Below are 22593 nucleotides of genomic sequence, written 5' to 3' on the forward strand. Positions count from 1 at the left end.
CGACAAGTGTTGAATGCACATTTGAATCATAATGCACAGAACTATGCCGGTTTTACACTGTTACTATCATGATCTACCCATTTATCTCCTAATTGCTTAGCATATTCTAAAGAAATTAAGTTTTCTCAATACATGGAAGTACGTATATAATAATCCTTATTGCCAATTCATCCCAAAATTCGACTCAAGGCAGCTTAGAGTTCAAAACAAGTACATTGTAGTTACAACATATACAAGTCAACACTAAAATGCATTTCAAAATATTAAAACCTTAATATTAAATATTAATATTATATACTTAATATTAAATATTATTAATACTGAAAATTAAATATTTAGTTTTTACTCTGATAATTTTTTTCTGATTCAGTTTGCTGCTCTGTCTCAAAGATGATGGGCACCCATTTGCTAGCATGAGTGGTACCATTGGCAGTGTGTGTAGCTCCTTTCCTGCACCAAGAATATTTTGTAAATTGCTGCAAACCCTCCCACCCTTTTTCTTATTCTCCAGAGGTTGAGTGCTCATTTTCATTTAATATCCCACTTTCCCAGTGTCCATCATGCACAACCCCCATATTGAGGAAATATTCACTAAATCTAAACCGAAGATAGGAAAATAGACCCAAACACAAAGCAACATTATTTTCTTCACTGCAGAAAACCTCATTTAGTGAACCCTTTTCTAGCTTTTTTAAAAAACAGCTCTAGGATACACATCATTTTTCCCTAGGGTTGAGGTGCATTACTTCTCCGGGACATGCCTTTTATATTTAAAGACAAACACAAAATTCTGACACACTGCAACAGGAGTATTACCTCCCAACTGCAGCAAAGATACCCCCTGCTCCCTATCCAAAAGGACATTGGGAGGAAGGATTTAACAGCACTTTTGAGATGAGCACATTTATTTTAGTGCAAAATAACATTTTATAGCATTTTATCCAATCAGATAAATGTATGTATCAAGGTCTGGCTGCCGGAAGCAGCCGGACCTTGAAACTGCAAGGCCATTAAATGCTAATCAAGGTGGCCAATTGCAACATTCATACTTGCCTCAAACAGACAAGAGTTCTTTCTCCCACCCTGGACATTATTTCACAGATATATAAAGCCTACTTGCCTAGTTTCCAACAGATCTCACAACCTCTGAGGATGCCTGCCATAGATACAGGCAAAACGTCAGGAGAGAATGCTTCTGGAACGTGGCCATACAGCCCGGAAAACTCACAACAACCCAGTATGTATCTTTGTTTCAAAAAAACTGAACCACACGGAACACTTGATCCAATGTGGTGCATGACTAGTACACCACTCCAAGACCCCTTCCACCCAGCTGAATAAATTCCCACATTATCTGCTTTGAACTGGGATATATAGCACTGTGGACTCAGGTAAGCCAATCAAAGCACATATTGTGGGATTTTCTGCCTTGATATTCTGGGTTATATGGCTGTGTGTAATGGCCCCTAGTTGCCTGGAACTCTGGAACTCTCCTTCCTATCCTGGTTCTGAATCCTCCAACAGTCAAATGGATCTGAGCATATGCAGAGTTGTCCACTCTCTTTTCTAAAGCAACCAGCTGGACCTTGGATGAAGTCATAATACCTGGATAAAAAACGTGTGTGTTGGTGCCTTCAAGTTGCTTGCGACCTAGTGTGACCCCATGAATTCTGAGCATTTTCTGATGCAAGGGATACATACTGGGAGGTGGGCTTTGCCTCTTCCTTCCTCTGAAACATAGCCTACAGTGCCTGGTATTATTCATTGGCAGTCCCCTAGGTAAAAGTAAAGGTTTTCCCCAGACATTAAGTCCAGTTGTGTCCGACTCTGGGGTGTGGTGCTCATCTCCATTTCTAAGCTTATGAGCTGCCGCTGTCTGTAGACACCTCCAAGGTCACATGTCCAGTATGACTGCATGGAGTGCCGTTACCTTCCTGCCAGAGCGGTACCTATTGATCTACTCACATTTGCATGTTTTTGAACTGCTAGGTTGGCAGAAGCTGGGACTGACAGCGGAAGCTCAAGCCACTCCCTGGAATCAAGCCAGCAACCTTTTGATCAACAAGCTCAGTAACTCAGTGCTTTAACCCACTGCGCCACCGGGGGCAGTTCCCTATCCGAGTTCAAACCAGGGCTGACCCTGCTTAGCTTCCAAAACAGGTATCTGTTGCCTTTAGGGTATTTACAAGGAAAGTAAGGCTATGAGATATTTTTTTAAATACAAATCAATATATATTAATAAAATTTATATGAATTGTACCATAGGTATTACATCATTTTTCTACATAATGACCATTCAGTTCAATACCTTTTGTCATCTGTACAACAAGTTTTTTGATGCCAGTGTCATAGAAGTCTTTTTAGCCAGTTTGTCCCTTTGATTTTCACATCATTGTTGTCAGAAAAGTGTTTTCCACCCAGGTGTTTCCTTCAATTTATGAACAGATGATAGTCACTGGGTGTGAGACCATCCCAACCAAATGAAGTCAACAACACTTGTGTTGCATGAGTGGTGTGCAGATGCGCATTGTCATGAAGGAGACAGAGAGGAGGGAAATGGAATGAGAACACTCATCTCTAACCTTCACCACAATGCCAGTGGATGTGCTACTGACGACTGGCACTGCTCATTCACTTCTGCTGGCTTCCCACTACAGGGCAGTGATACCAACTTCCCCCATGAAAATTCCCCGCAAGAGCTACATGCCTTGTAACCTTACTTTCCAGATAACCTTTGTACATTTAGGCAAAGCCTGACCTTTGATAAAACACATGTCTTTTCAGAAAGACACCAAGGAATTTGGGAAAATAACAAAGGCAGAGGTCGGAAATAACAAAGGCAGAGGTCGAGTCTGTCGATTTTGTCTCCCACTCCTTTTGTCTCTCAGACCTTTTGTGCTGCAGAAGCCCAGGGCCCTCCAAACAGCTCTATATCCCAAAATATCAAGGCAGAAAATCCCACATTATCTAAGTGTGTACTTAGATAACGCAGTTCAAAGCAGATAATGTGGGATTTTCTGCCTTGACATTCTTGGATATAGGGCTATGTGGAAGGGCCCCCAGTCCTTAGGTCTATGTGATTTCTTGTCATGGAAGGGAAGGGGGAGCCAGAGGTCCTGGAAAATAACCTTGCTGTATTGGACACTGGGTTAGAGGCCTCACTGTGGAGAGGACACTCTGCACATGCTCAGGGGCAGAACTGATTCTGTACCATCCCATCAGAGATACAGATTCTGTACCATTCCATCAGAGAGGAGCCCCCTCATGGTGCAGTGGGTTAAATTTTTGCGCAACCTGTCGGTCTTCAGTCCTGCCAGCACAGGGGTTTAACCCACTGCGCCACAGGGGGCTCATTCTATAGATTCTATAGAATTCTATAGGGCACCATGACAGAAAATATCTGTTTTTGGTTGTCACTAACCCAGGCTCAGATAAACTATGAATTCACATAATTACAAGAGCTCCCGGTGACGCAATGGGTTAAACCCTTCTGCTGGTAGGACTGAAGACCGACAAGTTGGAGGTTTGAATCTGAGGAGAGTGTGGATGAGCTCCCTCTGTCAGCTCCAGCTCCCCATGCGGGGACATGAGAGAAGCCTCCCACAAGGATGGTAAAACATCAAAACATCCGGGCGTCCCCTGGGCAACGTCCTTGCAGACGGCCAATTCTCTCACACCAGAAGCGACTTGCAGTTTCTCAAGTTGCTCCTGACACACACACAAAAATCCCATCAGAGCAAGAGGTGCATCCGCTTAAGGTGCCTGGGTCTGTTCGGCATGGTGGGAGTTGAAATCCCAAACACTTGGACGGAAGGCCGAAGTTTACCCAGGCCTGCCCTGCCCTGCAGAATCATTGCAGCCGGAGAGCACTTCCCCTGCTAAGGCTCAATGTTCCTGAACCCTGGGAGTTGTCGGATCCCAAGGTCTGCCTGGGTGGGTGCCCCCGCAAAACGCCAAGCCTCGCTCCTCCGCGGCATTTCGAAGGGCATTCATTCATTCATTCATTCTCCGGGAGGGAGGCTTCTGCAGCGGGGCTGCCTCCCGCCGGGCGCTGCCCAACTTTCGCCGCAGAGCCTCGCCCCTCCTTCCCTCCCACCCACCCGGTGGCCTGGCCCCGCGGGGGTTCCCCTCCTGGCGGGGGGTGGAGACCCCGGAGGGGAGTGTCACTGGGGCGGGAGGCAGGGGATTCCCTCCCGAGCCACGAGGAGAGAGAGGATGAGAGAGAGAGTCCGGGCGCCGCGCTCTTACCGGGGGGAGGCAGGCAGGCAGGCAGGCAGCGCGTGGACAAGCTGGGCTGGCTGGCTAGCTGGCTTCCTCTAAGCGCCGCAGAACTTCGGCTCCCAGGAAAGCTCCCATTCAGGCAGCAGAAGGCGCCGGGGCTTCCCTCCTTCTTTCTTTCCTTGCTTGCTTGCTTCCCTCTTTCCCTCTCTCCCTCCTCCTTTTCTCTCTGCAGTAGTCCAAACGCACCGCTCCCTTGCGCTCCCCCTTCATTGCCATTCTCCTCGCATCGGGCTGCATCCAAGGCGCACCCAGCCACCGCCCCGGGAGCCCCACTTCAGCCCCCCAAAGTCTGGGCTGCACTCCCTCGGCAAAAGCGCTTGGAACATGCTGGCCCCCGAGTGTGGTGGCTCTGGAGGTTTTCCAGCAGAGGTTGGAGTGAAGGGCCATCTGTCGGGAACACTTTGATTGCGCCTTCCTGCAGAGCAAGGGGTTAGACTGGATGGCCTACAGGGTCTCTTTCAACTCCAGGATTCTTCCCCGGCCCTTTTGTCCAGGGCCCTACCAAACAGGAACCCAAATCCCAGGATCTGACCCCATATTTTCCACTTTAAAATAGTGAGTCCCCACTGCCAAGTAATCTGGGATAAACAGAAAACCTGGGATCAGATATTGGGATATAGGGCCTGCCTAGAAGGGCTCCCAGAAGTGTGGCAGCCCAAGGTGACAAAGCATCCCTGTCACCTTTTAACCCCAGTTCTGAACCCCAGTATCAGTGGGATTCAGAATTGTTGTTGTTGTTACTATTATTTACGAGTTGTCTCCTGCCACACGTTGCTGTGGCCCAGTCTGTGTATTTGTGTGTGTGTGTGTGTGTATTTGTGTATGTGTGTGTGTGTGTGTGTGTGTGTATGTATATGTATGTGTATATATATATATATATATATGTATGTATGTATATATATATAATCTCCTCCTATGAACCAGCTAGGACATTAAGATCATCTGGGGAGGCCCTGCTCTCGGTCCCGCCTGCGTCACAAGTATGTTTGGTGGGGACGAGAGACAGGGTCTTCTCAGTGGTGGCTCCTCGGCTGTGGAACACCCTTCCTACAAATATTAGATCAGCCCCCTCCCTGCTAACATTTCAGAGGAAAGTGAAGACCTGGTTGTTTGAGCAGGCATTTGAATAGGTAGTGTAACGAACATAGGAATATGGAACAATTGGATGATGTGACTGGATCTTGATTTTAACTAATGAGATGTCTTATTCATTTATATTGACTGTTTATTATGCTACTGTTTTAATTGTTTTTAACTGTTTTATGATGTTTTTGAGCATTAAATTTTGCTATTGTTAACCGCTCTGAGTCGCCCAAGGGCTGAGAAGGGCGGTATACAAATATAGTAAATAAATAAATAAATAAATGTGTATATATGTGTGTTTGTGTATATATGTGGTTTGCACATGCATTGTTATGGTGGTTTTTTTTTTGCTTTTTAAGTCTCTCCTGTGGTGTCTTTTTCAGTTTTTATGAGTTATGGTCACTCATTGGCCTGAAAGGTGTATTGTGTCCAAATTTGGTGTCAATTCACTCAGTAGTTTTTGAAGTATGTTAATTCCACAAATGAACATTAATTTTTTATTTATATAGATTTATTTCAAACATTTATACCCCCTCCTCTTGACCTCAGAGGAGGGACTCAGAAGGGCTTGCAAACAGGCAACAATTCAATGCCAAACATAATGTAAAGCACATAATAAATACATCCAATTGTTAAAAATATACAGTAGAACTAGTTTGCCATATTAAAATCTCCATATTAAAATTGTCGTCCAAACAGTCCAAGTACAGTTGTTATTTGCAGCCCAAGTTGTTGTTATTTATACCCTGCTTTTCTCTCCACAAGGGGCCCTTCCACACAGGCATATAACCCAGAATATCCACAATATTTGCTTTGAACTAAGTTATCTGAGTCCACACTGCCATATAACCCAGTTCAAAGCAGATACTGTGGGATTATCTATGTGGAAGGGCCCTTGGAGGCTCGATCAGGTGCCTAAGGTTATATGTCAGAAAAAAGACCAGCAAAACCACCTCTAAGTATTCCTTGCTTTAAAAAACTTTCAAAATTAATTGTAAAATTAATGCAGTCTGATCCCTCTTTAACTGCCATGACAGTGCTATGAAATCATATCACAACGTTTTTAGCCTTCTCCACCAAGGTGTGCTGGTACTTTACCATACTAAATGGAGCCCCCGGTGGCGCAATGAGTTAAACTCTTGTGCTGGCTGAACTGGTGACCTGAAGACCTGAATGTCAGCGGTTTGAATCCGTGAGACAGGGTGAGTTCCTGTCTGTCAGTTCCAGCTTCCCATGTGGGGACATGAGAGAAGCCCCCCACAGGATGGTAAAACATCTGGACATCCCCTGGGCAACATTCTTGCAGACAGCCAATTCCCTCACACCAGAAGTGACTTGAAGTTTCTCATATTGCTCCTGACACATACACACACACACACACACACACACAAACCATACTAAATATCCCGGGATGCTGTAATATTCAGCTATGACAGTTCAAGTGTCAAACTACATTAATTCTACAGTGGAGAGGCACCTTCACCATAAACCCACAGGCAATATATACATACTGCATAGATCCATATTTACTCAAGTTTAATGTATCATCAAATCCAATTTTACAAAATTTGAAAAAAAAAAGCATTTGCTGCTACATTTAATGCACACTTTGTAATTTGACAACAAAAGGGTGCACATTACAGTTGCTGCCTGCTTAGAACTCCTTCTTTAAAAATAAAAGTGTTAGATCACCTAAGCTTCCAGCAATGGAAAAGAAAACCTTGAGATTTATCTATGCTGTTGAACAAATCCACTTTAACTGCCTTGGTTCAATGCTATGGAATTGCCATGGCTCAATGCCAAGGCCTTGAGCCAGGCCCGTAGCCAGGATTTTGTTTCGGGGGGGGGGGGGGCTAAATTTTTTTTCAGGGGGGGTTTTGGGGGGGCCTGAGTTTCGGGGGGGGGGGCTGAGTCTGAGTGAAAGAGGGTCTAGCCTAGCAAACCTTTGTATCATTACCCCAATACCCCCATGCATATGGGATATATTGAGTATGGTGATCAGATCATGATATGAATAAACATAAGTTTAAATAATGCACCAATAAGGCCTTTTCGCGAACCACCATGAAAATTTCGGGGGGGGGGGGGGAGCTGAAGCCCCCCGAGCCCCCCCCCCCTGGCTACATGCCTGCCTTGAGCCTTCTCTGCCAAAGAGTGCTGATGCCTTGCCAAACTACAAATCCCAGGACTCCATAGCACTGAGCCATGGCAATTAAATTAGAGATGATGTCAAGGTGCTCCTGAAACAGTTTCCCCTTTTGCTTTGGCTCAGCAATAAAACCCCCATACAATCCAAACCTAATGTGCACCCTCATTTTGGCCAGGTAAGTTAACAAAAAAAGGTGAGCATTAGATTCGAGTAATTTGGGTATTACCTGCCTGTTCTGTCATAAACACTGCATCACTAGTACATGCTCCACGACACCCTGAAGATTTACAACTATTTTTGCAAAAGTAGCCCTGTTAGTCTCCTGTAGCATAAAAAGGAGGGATAAATGAATTTTACCCAAAAATAAAAAACAGTTAATCTTGAAGATGCTGCCACATCTCCTCTCTTCCTGTTTTTTTTTAAAAAAATCACCAAATGCTGGAAAAAGCAACTTTCCAAGCCTTCAGTATTTGTAAATGTATATAATTGCTAACCTGTATTGTATGCACATATTGATTTGTCAGTTTGACTGATCTCATTGGTGTGGGAGGGGCTACAGACATGATTGTATTGAGCATGTTCAAACTCAAGACTCCATTTTGTTATCAGTATGCTTTTGGACTTCAATGGAAGCAGTTTGCTTTTGGACTTATGCAGAACAGTTTACTATATGTTTGTTTTGAAAAGCCATGAGTACAATTACACAGTTTCGACTTTCATAAGATGTATACTTAAAGACTTTGGACTATGGAGTATTGATTAAGAATGATGCCCTGTGTTCTCAACACAGAGAAACTCCATCCTATCTATAAATGTACCCATATGCCAAATTAATACAAGATATTTTTAAGTAAACAAGATATGTTACTTTTTAAAGAAGACTTTTTTTTTTGTCTTTGAGTGCATATTTTAAACTAAGAGGTTTCAAGGCAGAGTATATGTTTTGGGCAACTGCAATTTCAACTTCAACTTCAACGAAACATTTTTAAAACTCTGCTAGATAAGTATATGTTTTTGTCCCTGGCAGTTCAAAGACATGGTTCATCAGTTTAACAGCTGAGTTGCCTGTGTGCCATTACATGAATGCTTGTGAACATCACTTTTCCAAAGGGTTGAATTCCAACAAAGTCATGCCCTTCCTTCACTAGTTGTTTTCAAAAGGTGGTGTCCAGATATTCGTGGAGATTCACATTTGCCAAAAGGATATGACATCATTTTTCTTTTCCAAAAGGTTATAAATGCCATTTTTCCAAAGCCAAATTTATAGCTGACTTTATATAGTCCACACCTAATGTGCTGCTGAATCCCTTAAATTGTTAAAATCAAATACAAATCCATCAAGTATTTGTATACAATGTTTCTAACCCAGTGTTCTTCTTTAAAGTCCTGAATATTGTTTCTTGAAAAGGTCCTCTTGATAGCATAATATCTGAATTGTAATTTTGAACTTATGTATCCTTTACTTTATTCAGTTCTAACAAGCCCTTTCAGCCATCAGTTAGGAACAGTTGGGACAAAACTGAATCATGAATGTGATCTATGTTGTGTTTTGTGCACAAGGAGCTTGGTATTAGGATCAATTGGATTATGACTAGAGAACAGGGTTTGATTCACTACTCAGGCATGGAAACCCACTGGTTGCCCTTGGGCAAATCACACACTCTCAGCTCCAAAAAGCTTCATGATAGGTTCACCTTTGGGTCACCATAAGCTGGAAATGACTTGAAGGCACCCAACAACAACAACAGATCTGGGAGGTACGTCACAAGCATGTCTGAAAATGGAACAATCCGTTCTACAACATCCAGAAAAAATGATTTCAATTGATTTCTGAAAATAATTGATAATGCAATAAGGGGGAGAAATGTATCTAATGCTATAAGGAAGTGGAACAGACTATAAAACAGCCTAGCTCAAGATGTACAGCTGCAGCGGACGAGGCCATTTTAAATTGCCATTGATTTGATCATAACTGGCTAATTGATTCTAGCCAAAGTCTCGCTAGCCTCTGAGACACAGATTCCTTTATTGAGCCTGGTGTTAAGTTTTGCCTGAGCTTACACTACAATTGTAACAAGAAGCAAATTGCAGAGCAACAATGGTACATCTCAAGTGTTTGGCTATTACTGATTATTTGCCCCTTGCAAAAAGTGAGAAGGTTGTACTTGCATTGCTATTACAACACAACTGTGTGTGTGTGTGTGTGTGTGTGTGTGTGTGGGAAATGTTCCAAACTCCCCACTCTTGTGGGATATTTGAAACCGCAGATAATACTTGGATGAACATTTTATTTTATACTTGGCTCCAAAGCATGCCATAGGATAGCACTGGAAGCCCCAGAGAGGCTCACAAATGCTGTTAATTCTATAGTATACTTTGGTCAGAAGAATACTGTAGAAAGCTAGAGGACCTATAGAGGCCCATAAACACTTCTGTGGAAATGTTTTTAGTGCATAGGTAAGTGAAACTATACTACACTCAACTCCACAGATAGAAACAGTTTATAGTCACAAAATGGGTAAAATGGAAGATAAGATAAAAGAAACTTTATTCATCATATGCACTCAAAGAGACATTAAAACAGCACCCATGTTTTCATTACCACATAACATGTGCAAAACATACTCTTCAACAGATGTGTCATAGTTCATTCTCCCTCCCCACCATCCACTCTCAGCATGTTGCATCAGTTTGATTGGATTGTGCACATGGGATACTATGTGTTACGCAAGCTCAGACATTGTGATAAAGATTTTTTTCACAAACCAGAAAACATGTATTGAGGGAGAAATAGGCAAAGATTAATACCAGGGGGCGGTGTTGATAGAGCTTAAAAGTAATACAATATATTGCACATGAATTCCACAGCTTTTGGATTTATGGACTCTATATCCTTGCTACCTGATATTCAATGCAAAGTGTTCAACAGTTTATTTACTATATTTATTTACTATATTTGTATCCTGCCTTGAGGGACTCAAGGCAGCCTTACAACAGGCAGCAATTTGATGCCAAACATACATGTATCAATACACAATTACAATTAAAAGCAAACAATTACAACATCTGTACATTATTAAAAACATCAATTAAAACCACATCATCCAAAACATAATCCAGGGCCATTCCATTTATCAACACCATAATTAAACATCACTTAATTGCATTGCTCCATTTATTTGCCAAAAGCTTGGTCTCAAAGCATGTCTTAAGTTTTTTCCTGAAGGTCAGGAGAGAAGGGGTTGATGTAATTTTGTTGGGGAGGGAGTTCCATAGACAAGGGGGCACCTCTGAGAAGGCCCCATCTCTTGTCACCACCAGTCGCACCTGCAAAGGAGGTGGGACCAAGAGAAGGGCCTCCTCAGATGATCTTAGCCACTGAGATGGTTCATAAAGGGAAATACGTTCAGACAGGTAAGCTGGGCTGGAACCGTTTAGGGTTTTATAGGCTAAAGCAAGCACTTTGAATTATGCTCAGTGGCAGACTGGTAGCCCATGGAGCTGGTGTAACAGCGGGGTTGTGTGCTCCCTGTCCCCCCACTGGGGTGAGCAACTTGGCTGCTGCCCATTGGACCAATTGAAGCTTCCAAACAGTCTTCAAAGACAACACCACATAGAGCGTGTTGCAGTAGTCTGCTTGGTTGTCCAAAAGCAGTTCCCCAGTGGAATTTTCTGACTCAGTTTCATTTATCTCAGCATGGAAAGCTAGTGTGCTACAATGGTTTGACTATGATTCTGAAGGCCATGCTTTGAATCCCTGCTTAGTCATGGAAACCCAATGGATGAACTTGGGAAAATTATACTCAACCTTAAAGAAAAGCAAAGAAAAAATCCCCTCTGAAAAAATATTGTAAAAATTCCAATGATAGGGTTATTTTAGGGCTACAAAAAGTCAGAAACAATTTGGCAGCACACAACAATTGGACATAACTGAGGCATATACAGGGTTAGTCAAAATGCATAGGCCAATAAGCCATTCAATTGAATGGCTTATTGGCCTATGCATTTTGACTAACCCTGTATCATGAAGAAACCGAGATCACAAACCAACACCGATACACTTCTACACCTTTTCACAGTTCCCTAGGTTTTATTTGAGTTAGTAGTAAAGTGTTTTCTCTCTTCTCAGATTTTTGGTATCAGATTTTTCACATCTTTTCACAATCTTCATTTTCTTTCATTAGTGCAAGTTTCCCATGCCTTCCAAATTGTGTCCTTGAAGTGGGGCACAGGTAGTAGTAGATCATGAGCTTTGCATACAAGAGAGCACAGATACAATTTCCACCCCTTCCAAGGGCAAAATAGATGAGGGAACAGTGCTAAGAAAAATCTTTGCTAAGATCCCGGAAAGTAAGTACATTCTGAGCAAAGAGCATTTGATTAAATAGACCGGTGATGTGTGACTCAGTATACTTTAAACATTTCCATGTTCATTATTCCTCCAGTATAAAACCAAAGGCCTGCACACTGTCTTAGTATAATATTACTGCAATAAGCTTGGTTTCTTAACATAATTAATCAGAAAGGGAAAAAAGAAAGCATGGACAATTACCTTGTTTCATCCAAACATCTTGCTGCATCGCTCTAAGCCTTATTTTATAGCCAACTCAGACTTCATGCTGTTGTTGTTTTAAGCATCCTGCATAATACACCATCATTTATCTTCAGATTCATCAAAGAAAACCTGTGTCATGGCTCACTCCTAATGCACAGTGAAACATGAAAGGCACAACCTTTCAGGGAATATGATATTTTGCTGCCAAAGCTACACACAGCTCTGTGGTGGGCCATGAACACTGTTTCACTTTGATCTAACCAATGAGCTATGCATCCATCGCACAGAAGTAATGATCAACCAAGAAAATCTAATTGCCTCTCTCTCCTTTGTAAGTCCTTTCAAATTATACATTATAGCACTGTGGCTTATCTACATGAGCAGTACATCCTGCACACACTGTCTTCACGATGTTCACCCACTTCTAGTGAGTATCACAGGCTAATTTGACTTTTCTCACTTTGGCAAAAGTTGGGGAAAACTCTGGAGTACTCCACAACTTTAGGGCAGTCTGTACCAGTCTAATGTTCACATGGTACTGTCTACATTCCCATCAGCACAGGGAAAGGGGAGACAGATTGTGCCTGTGTCACTACTATTGCCAGTCCCAGCCAGGTGCAGAGCTCTGTGTGAGCTCCTGGCCATTGTGGGCCCTCTATTTTGAGATCAGCAGTGGTGCTTGTGCGACCAGGAAGAAGAAAGGAGCCAATCTCCTAATCTTCTTCCAGGTCCTGCGCGCACTTCAGAATGGGGCACCCAAACAGCCAGGAGTTCACATGGAGCAGTGGTGATATGGAAGGTGAGGTGATGATCCAGCAGGAATGATAGGATCTCAGTGAGGCTGGACTTTGTATGTGCCCACCCACCACTGCAGCAGGTTCAGAAGGATGCATGTGGCTACTTCCAGAACCAGTCCAGAGCACTTCTACTTTCGACTGGCCCCAGATTTACCAGCCAGGATTGGTATGACCTATGAATCCATTTCAACTGCATTGGCAGCTTCTTCTGGAATTCTTGGGTTTGCACTTTGGTGAGACATTAGAGCATTTTGGCAGAGAATTCTAAATACCCCATGAAATTCCATAGGACTGAGTCATGAAAGTTAAGGAAGAATTGAAGTATTACACACAATTATATACTGAGAATGGACCCTAGAATTGAACACAGTATTCTTGTGTCAACACATTTCCTGTAAATTATTCTTTTGCTCAGTGAGTGGGGAAATGCTAATGAAGGAGCTGTTCTTATTCGGTAATCTCAGAAAGAGAGGGAGAGATGGAGCAGAAGTTGCCGAAAGTAGGGATTTGGTCCTTTTCACAGTTACTAGGTATTTTTCTCTCTGTGTTATTTATTTAGAAAGGAGCAAATGGATACATTCTTTGTTGTGGAATTTCTACATTGCATTTGCATTTATTATATTTTTTTTAATTGAGGGCTTAAAGGTTGCATCCAATTGTTGCAATATTCCTGAACAGCACAATCAAAAGAATTGTACAATCAAGTCTTGCACTTTGGATACATGGAGCTTTTCTGTTAAATTTAATATAATATTTCATCATTGCTAAAAAGACATTGGGATTTAAACAATTATAGGTGGTCTCATATAACTCAGAAAAATACATTAATACGTTGGAAGTGTTCACATATTTTAAGAAAATATTCCTTACACCAGCTTTATAGATTCCTGTGCCCATGTTGATGGGAGAAATGCTTAAGTGAATACCTAGTGGGTTCGTACCTGAGATCCTGGCCACAACAGCATACTCATTCTCAGTGATACCCCCCACCTCAACTGAGCTGTGCTATGTGATGCACATCGCCGCCTACATTGGAAACCAGCTGCTGCATGGTAATTGATTTCCCCCCCTCTCTCCAAAGGAAAGTGAATGATGAATGCCAACCAAGTAAGAAGAGGAGAGCAGACAATGGCAAGAAGAGTGCACGGCATGCAGCGAGCTGTGTGACAGGACCTTCCAGACTCATCACACAGCTGATTGCTTGTGGGGGAGGACATGCAGGGCATCTCCAGCCTATGGAGTTGGTTAGACTTCCTAATTAGGAGGCACTGGAATTGTCTTCTATTTTCCCCACTGAGCCAATAGATTAAATTGCTTGTGGAGATTCTTTGTTTCTTACTCTGATTATGGAGAGGCTGCTCTGATGTCCTAACAGCCTCTCAGGGACCATGCTTGACAAAAAGCTGCATTCTCCCTCTCTCCTAAAACCAAAGCTGTTTCTTTCCTCTTCTGAATTTACCCTCATTGCTGATAGTCAAATGAAAGCTCATTCTAAAAAGGAATGTTGTGCCATGTTAATAAGAAATATAAAGTTAAACCTTTTTTCATAAGACCGGCGTCAACGTTCACTTTGGCAATCTCTAAGATTGACGGGACACATGCAGAACATTCTTTGGTGAGGCCCTTTCTCCTTTAGGAAGAGAGCTGAGAGGTTTCCTAGCAGCAAAGATATTGCAGGGAATGTAAATCATATCCTGGAAGAAAATATAAAGGAAGGCCTGAGGCAGATGTCAAAAGGAAATCATGCTAGAGCCCTGGCAGCTGCCCATCAGCAGAGCTGAATAAAATATGATAAATTTCTATGCTGATTTGGTCATCAGTGGCACATCCAAAGGAAATAATTTTCTGCTCCTGGAATCCTACAAACATTGCATTGTTGTTGTGGTTTGTGCCTGCAATTCATTTCTAACTTACAACAATCCTAAGGCCACCCTATCGTTGGTTTTCTTGGGCAAGATTTGTTCAGAGGAGTTTGCTTTTTCCTTCTTCTGAAACAGATAGTGTCATTTGCCCAAGACCACCCACTGAGTTTCCATGGCCAGTCGGGGATTTGAACTCTGGTTTCCAGAGTGTAGTTCAACACTCAAACCATGACTCCATAGATTCTTGGATGCAGCTTATCTGTACATCTGGACACACACACACACACACACACATATATAGTACCTAGGAGGTCCTTTACTACAATTTTATATTATTCCCCCTTGTATTCCTATTTTTACACATTTTTGACATTTAGTACATCTCCTCTTTTCCCGTTTGTTTATTTCTTTGAAATACATTATTGTTGGGAATTGGCAATCTTGCATGTGCATTCTCAACAGGTGTCACCTCTGAAAGGAACCCTTATTTGCTTTGTTGTTGTTCATTCATTCAGTTGTTTCTGACTCTTCGTGATCTCATGGCCAGCCCACGCCAGAGCTCCCTGTCGGCCATCACTACCCCCAGCTCCTTCAAGGTCAATCCAGTCACTTCAAGGATCCCATCCATCCATCTCGCCCTTGGTCGGCCCCTCTTCCTTTTTCCTTCCATTTTCCCCAGCATCGTTGTCTTCTCTAAGCTTTCCTGTCTCCTCATGATGTGGCCAAAGTACTTCATCTTTGTCTCTAATATCCTTCCCTCCAATGACCAGTCGGGCTTTATTTCCTGAAGTATGGACTGGATGGATCTTCTCGCAGTCCAAGGCACTCTCAGAATTTTCCTCCAACACCACAGTTCAAAAGCATCTATCTTCCTTCGCTCAGCCTTCCCTGTGGTCCAGCTCTCACATCCGTACGTAACTACAGGGAATACCATTGCTTTAACTATGTGGATCTTCGTTGCCAGTCTGATGTCTCTACTCTTTACTATTTTATCGAGATTGGACATTGCTCTCCTCCCAAGAAGTAAGCATCTCTTGATTTCCTGGCTGCAGTCTGCATCTGCAGTAATATTTGCACCTAGAAATACAAAGTCTGTCACTGCCTCCACGTTTTCTCCCTCTATTTCCCAGTTGTCGATCCTTCTTGTTGCCATAATCTTGGGGTTTTTTTAATGTTTAACTGCAATCCAGCTTTTGCGCTTTCTTCTTTCACCTTGATTAGAAGGCTCCTCAGCTCCTCCTCACTTTCGGCCATCAAAGTGGTGTCATCTGCATATCTAAGGTTGTTAATGTTTCTTTCAGCAATTTTCACCCCAGTCTTGCATTCGTCAAGCCCCGCACATCGCATGATGTGTTCTGCATACAAGTTGAATAGGTTGGGGGAGAGTATACAACCCTGCCGTACGCCTTTCTCAATGTTGAACCAGTCTGTTGTTCCATGGTCAGTTCTTACTGTTGCTACTTGGTCCTTATACAGATTTCTCAGGAGAGAGACAAGGTGATTTGATATGCCCATCCCACCAAGAACTTGCGACAATTTATTATGATCCACACAGTCAATGAAACAGAAATAGATGTTTTTCTGAAACTCCCTGCCTTTCTCCATTATCCAGTGGATATTGGCAATCTGGTCTCTCGTTCCTCTGCCTTTTCTAAACCCAGCTTGAACATCTGGCAACTCTCGCTCCATGTATTGCTGGATTCTTCCTTGCAGGATCTTGAGCATTACCTTACTGGCATGAGAAATAAGGTCCACTGTTTGAAAGTTTGAGCAGTTTTTAGCATTTCCTTTTTTTGGTATGGGGATATAAATTGATTTTTTCCAGTCTGAAGGCCATTCTTGTGTTTTCCATATTTGCTGGCATATGGCATGCATCACCTTGACAGCATCATCTTTCAAGATTTTAAACAGTTCAGCTGGGATCCCATCGTCTCCTGCTTGTTCCCTGTTTAAATGAGTCACTTGCATACTAATCTTTAGGTATATCAAGAGGGCTGGATGCCTTAAGCCTGTAGTAACGACTAACTCCAGAATAAACAACTAACCAAAGTACCATCCTGTCTGTGTACGTATGGTTTTTGGGGGTTCTCTTAAGGAAATGGGGAGTTTAATCTGAAATGGAATCCTCTCCGTTATTTGCATTTTTACAATATGAATTTTAACCATTATTTCTCCTTTTTACCTACCTTCAGAAATTTGGTCAATGTAACTAGATGCATATACTGTAGGCATATATTTCCACACCTTTTTACCTCTGTGGTTTGCTTTTTTTCAGCTTGTGATTGTGAAGTGGGGGGAAGTCTGGGAACTGGATTTTTTTCTACTTGCTCTGCTATTTATTTTTTAAGGGGGTTAACAACCTAATATTTTTCTAGGAATCTTAACAGATTCTGACAGTTATACCTTTCAATTGCTACATTTGAATCTCGATATCCTCCCACTAGATTTCAGTGATGCCAAGTCATATTTGCCTTCCTGTGTAAGGAGTTATTTTGGTGTATTTCCCATGCTCTGTACATTAATGTAGAAAGATCTAAGACCATGACTCATTCTCTCCAGCTGATTCTTTTTTTTCCTTCCCACTCTTGAACTCTTGTACTATTGACCCATTTCCCCCTGTACCACTGAAGCTATTGTCCCCGGTATTTGCTATCTCCCTGCTTTCTGGAATATTGTCTCCCTCCCACATATAACACAGTTTAAAGACCTTCTGATTGGATTTACAAGACTCCAGCAAATATATTTTTCCAACTAATATGAGGCAACCTGCCATATATCGCCAAATGTCCTTTTTCATATAAAACACCAATTATGATCCAAAAGCCAAGTTTTTCTTTATGGCAGAGCCAGCTGTTCACTGATAAATGTCTCCTCTCTCTTCCTAGCTCACACCCTTCCACAGAAAAGAGAGATAAAATAATAACCTGAACTCTAAAGTCCTTTAGCTTCATCCCTAGAGCACCAGGGCCTCTTGCTGAAGATTACACCTTGTGGTATCATTTGTTCCAATGAGGACAGAAGGAAGAGGTAATGGTTGGTGGGCTTGATCAGTCTTGGCAGCCTTTTTGCTGTCATGGACATTTGCCCCTGAGAGATAGCATACCTTTTGAATGTCTTATCAGACTTATATGCCACTGTTTTTGTACCCTATAACAGGGAGTCACCTGTTACCATCACACATTCCCTCTTCTTCTTCCATCCATAGACCCCTCCCAGGCTGCCTCTGTACCTGCAAAGGTGGCTGACCCCTGTCCCTCTCCTGTGCTTAATAACTGCCATTTAAGGGAATAAGTTGGATTGTGCAGCTCCAAGCCTGAAACATAGGCCTTATCTACACTGCTATATAATACAATTTCAAATGGTCAGTGTGAACTCAGTGCAGAATGCAGTTAAATTACATTATTTGAGTCTACACTGACCATACAATGGATTTTCAAACTGCATCATATAGCACTGTAGATGGGGACATGGTTTTTTATTTTCTTCCAAATATCTATTTGCTGTGTTTGGAACTTTTTGCTGTCCCCAGAAGTATCCCCCATTTCTTGCCCTTTCAGAGGCTCCATAGCATTATCAAAATATTGTATTGGAATTGTAAAAGTTGTTTTAAAGAATGGTTTCCTTCCTTCTTTTTGCAAAAAAAAAATCAGCTATGCAAAACCTTTTAAAATAGTGTTTTTCCTATGTCTTTGTTGTTGCTTTGAAATCTGAAGGCCCCTACATCCCAAAGATGTAGCTCTATTGGAGACCTCATCACATGGGGCCAGGGCTCCATCCTATTATGCTTCCAGGATGGACCCCGCCAGAGCCCTTCACATGACACGAGGCTACTTCCATCCTGGCTCCATCCTGAGAACACGGATGGCTACCCATGTTCTCATTAGCTAAGCTATGGACAGTGTAGGAGAAAGCCGGACAATGATGTATTACCCTGTGTGATGGAGAAAGAGGTGATGCCAACGTTGCCAGTGATCGGGGCAGTTTATGCCAGTTTCCCCCGCTACTCGACATATTTGCTTCACAGATCCCCCCACTGTCCCCCAGTTTAAGGACCTCAATGTAATGATCTCCTTGCTCATGCATAAATCTAACACTGTGTCAAGAGTGCTATGTGCTGGCTGTGCCATTGTGATATTTGGCTAAACTTAGATATTTTCTATTTCTATTTCTATCTGACTTCATTCAGCATAAAATGATATTAAATGTTGTAGTAAAGCTAAAGGAATGCCAGATTAGCATATAGTTACAAGATCATATTAATTCCTAGATCAGTTCTACTACACTATAATGAATATATGGCATCTCATATAACTTATGAGGCTAAGAAGAATCAGCTCTAGTTAGTGATGGGTGGAGGACCATTGGTGAGTACCATGGACTGTGTCGAACAACTAGAAAAATAATCTTGTTTGGAATCTTAGAAAGCTACTAGGAATCGGAGTTGACAGTACTGCAAGATGAACCACTGACCTCACCCAGTGTAACATGCTGCTATGCTTTTAATGGATGTAGCGACTTCTATATGTTTCTAGAGACTTCACAAAGCAGGAGATGAACACAAAGAACTGTATAGTGGGGAACCCTTTCATTAAGACATGAAAGCGTCTCCATGTTGTGGGGAGTATAGTTCAAGGCCAATCGGTAATCGAAATAGGGCATAAATCCAAGTTACTGTGATCCAGCACTACTTACTGGGTTTACAAAATAGATTTAGAAAGCAAGAACAGTACAATTTCAAGATCAACTCTTCATGACATATTTTGTACAAAATGTACAACATAAATGGTTGCCCATTACTAGCAAACGTTACACTGCTTTACAGATATCAACAGGGAAAAACTTTGCAGTCTCCTCCCAGAGGCACAGATGTATTAACAACACTAATGATTGCCATTTATGGATCCTTGGGTTTACTGCCATCTGTCACAGGCACAAGCGTTTTCCAAGCCATGCTGCAGTCAGTTCAATTCTCATACAAACTGCATTTGGACAAAGAATGAGCATCAGCCTTAAGGTGCATTCAAGTGAATAGCAAGTTTATCCTGGGATGGTGTACTGCAATCTGTTTTTGTGTGATAAAAGAAGTGTTTATTCTCAACTCACAGATTATTCTGGATTAACTGAGTATGCTTTATCTCACAGAAAAAGGAGGACTTCTATACCCTAAATCTACAAATATTCACAGCCAAGCAATCATCAGCCCTTTATTTGTGAATGATTCAAAATGGAAACTATAAGATTAATTGCCAGCACAACTCTAGTTTTTTACTGTGTCAATAATTTTTAAACACAGATGGTCTTCAGCTGGACCACAATAACACACGCTATAGCCACACACACCAAGATTTCCCCTGGATTGGGAACCCAACGACTTATCAGGAAAGCTTAGAACGTGATTGTAAAAAATCCAAAAGTGTTTAAGTGATGCATTTCTCATAACTTCAGGAATCTTGTGTTATTATATTATCTCATATATACATTAACTTCATGTGGTCCAAAGAGCTGTTTCTGGATTGTTAACTGGGACTGGCTACAGGGATCACACTACTCCCTTATTGCTACAGCTTTTTTTTTCATGTCAGGAGCGACTTGAGAAACTGCAAGTTGTTTCTGGTGTGAGAGAATTGGCCATCTGCAAGGATGTTGCCCAGGGATGTCCAGATGTTTGATGTTTTACCATCCTTGTGGGAGGCTTCTCTCGTGTCCCCACATGGGGAGCTGGAGCTGACAGAAGGAGCTCAACCCACTCTCTCTGGATTCAAACTGCTGACCTATCAGTTAGTAGTCCTGCTGGGACAAGGTTTTACCCCACTGCGCCACCAGATGCTAATTTGTTTCTGGGCAGAATTCAAAGTGATGGTTATGACTATAAAGCCCTATATGGTCCAACTATTTGGCAGATCATATCTTCCTGTATAAGTCAGCCCAGGTTCTGAGGTTATCCGAAGAGGCTCTTCTCTCAGTTTCACTATCCTGATAACCTTAACTGATAGGATGTGAGTGACTCCTTCTCAGTGGCTGCCCATTCTTTCCAGAGAGACCAGACATGGACTTTTCTTGTCTTTCTCATGGAAGGCCAAAACCTTTATATTCAGACAGGCTTTAAAAACAGGAATGGGTTAAGATGTGCTGAATTGTTTTTAAGGTAAAGGTAAAGGTTTTCCCCTTGACATTAAGTCTAGTTGTGTCTGACTCTGGTGGGGGGGGGGGGGGAAGAGGGGGAGAGTCCATTTCTAAGAGCCAGTGTTGTCCATAGACACCATCAGTCATGTGGCCAGCATGACTGCATGGAGCGCCATTACCATCCCACAGAATTGGTACCTATTGCTCTACTCACATTTGTGTGTTTTCAAACTGCTAGGTTGGGAGAAGCTGGGCGGGCGTGTCCGTGGATTCAAACCGCTGACCTTCCGATCAGCAAGTTCTGCAGCTTAGCAGTTTAACCCACTAATAACTTTTAAAATTCGTCACAAGTACGTCTGGCGGGGACAAGAGACAGGGACTTCTCAGCTATGAAACGCCCTCCCTAGGGAGATCAGATCAGCGCCCTTCCTATTAATGTTTCAGAGGCATGTTAAAACATGGTTGTCTGAGCGAGCGTTCACAAATACAGAAGAGCTGACATAGGAAATTGAATGACTTGACGATGGAACTGGACAATGCTTGAGAATAAGGAAACGCTAATGAAGTTGCTTTTATTGCTTGTTGTTTTATACTGTTTTGACCTTTTAATCTGTTTTATGACATTATGTGTACTGTTATGTTGGAAACTGCCTTGAGTCGCCAATTGGCTGAGAAAGGTGGTATACAAATACAGTAAATAAATAAATAAATAAATAGATTTTAAAATTATATTAGAATTTTATTGTTTTAATAATTGCATTAAATTCTATTTTAATATTTACTTTTAAACTGCTTTGTCTCCAAATTCTATGGGGAAAGTAGGGAATAATAATAATAATAATAATAATAATAATAATAATTTAAAAGAGAATGTTCCAAAAAATGCTGAAAATTTTCCCCAAATGACCTTTCCTCGATGATTTAGAAGTTGTAACTTCCTTTTTTAAAGATGAAAAGAAAGAAAAAATCACAATTTTACTGGGTTCCAAAAAGCATTATCACTCATTGAAAACTTTTATTCCAGGCTCCAAAATCCAGACTTCTTGTCTCCAGAATGCATCTTTGGGACACTTGCATCCTGAAGCATTCTACCCAGTTTTTTCTTCATACTACTGAATGCCTCTAGACTGGCCCCTTCCTCCCACTGATTACCTGCTTCCCTTTTGCTCCTGCATTTGCTGTCATTGGCAACATCAAAAGCACTGTGTTTGAGAAATCATGCTTTCAGCTATAGAAACCGATAATCTATAGAGCCAACCAGGAAATATGTCTGAGTCTCCAGTGTGCAGCCAAAGCAGTCTCCTGCAACAATGAGCATCATGCAAAACATGAGAATAAAAGGTCACAATGGAAAACTCAGTCCTTTATAGTGCATGCTACAAACAAATCCTGTTAGTCATTATGTATAATACTGAAGGAATGGATCCGTTTAAAACCTGTTTCATACTTCTTTATATGACCAAAAAATGGAAGAAGGAGCGAGTGGATAAGCTTGATCCTATTTTTCAAGCAGCTTTTTACCCCTTCCCACAGGGCTCTCAACATTTTTGGTCAGGAATTTACAAATATACTGTACAGAAGAACCTCCTTCATCCAGAGCTGGAATGGAACAATTCCTTCCATGATTCATTTAGTTTTAAGGAATGAAGCATAACAGCTCTTGATATTGAACAGCCAAGTTATACACATTTGATTGCTTACACACGAACCAGTTCCCAAAGTTCAGTTATGTGACCTCTTAGA

At 41.9% G+C, this 22593-nt stretch overlaps 1 protein-coding gene across 6 annotated transcripts in view; it reads right to left on the minus strand.

Moving 5' to 3' along the window:
• SYT2 (synaptotagmin 2) overlaps positions 1 to 22593 on the minus strand; it is a 198694-nt gene that overhangs the window by 82474 nt on the left and 93627 nt on the right. The window contains exon 1 of one of the 6 annotated variants that reach the window (XM_060772522.2): positions 4249 to 4430. The exons of the other annotated variants lie outside the window; for them this stretch is intronic. The gene's annotated coding sequence lies outside the window, so the exon portion shown is untranslated. Of the gene's footprint in view, positions 1 to 4248; positions 4431 to 22593 lie in introns of those variants that run through there. 6 annotated transcript variants of the gene reach the window in all.

This window comes from Anolis sagrei, chromosome 4, assembly GCF_037176765.1.
Source record: "Anolis sagrei isolate rAnoSag1 chromosome 4, rAnoSag1.mat, whole genome shotgun sequence".
Lineage (NCBI taxonomy): Eukaryota > Metazoa > Chordata > Lepidosauria > Squamata > Dactyloidae > Anolis > Anolis sagrei.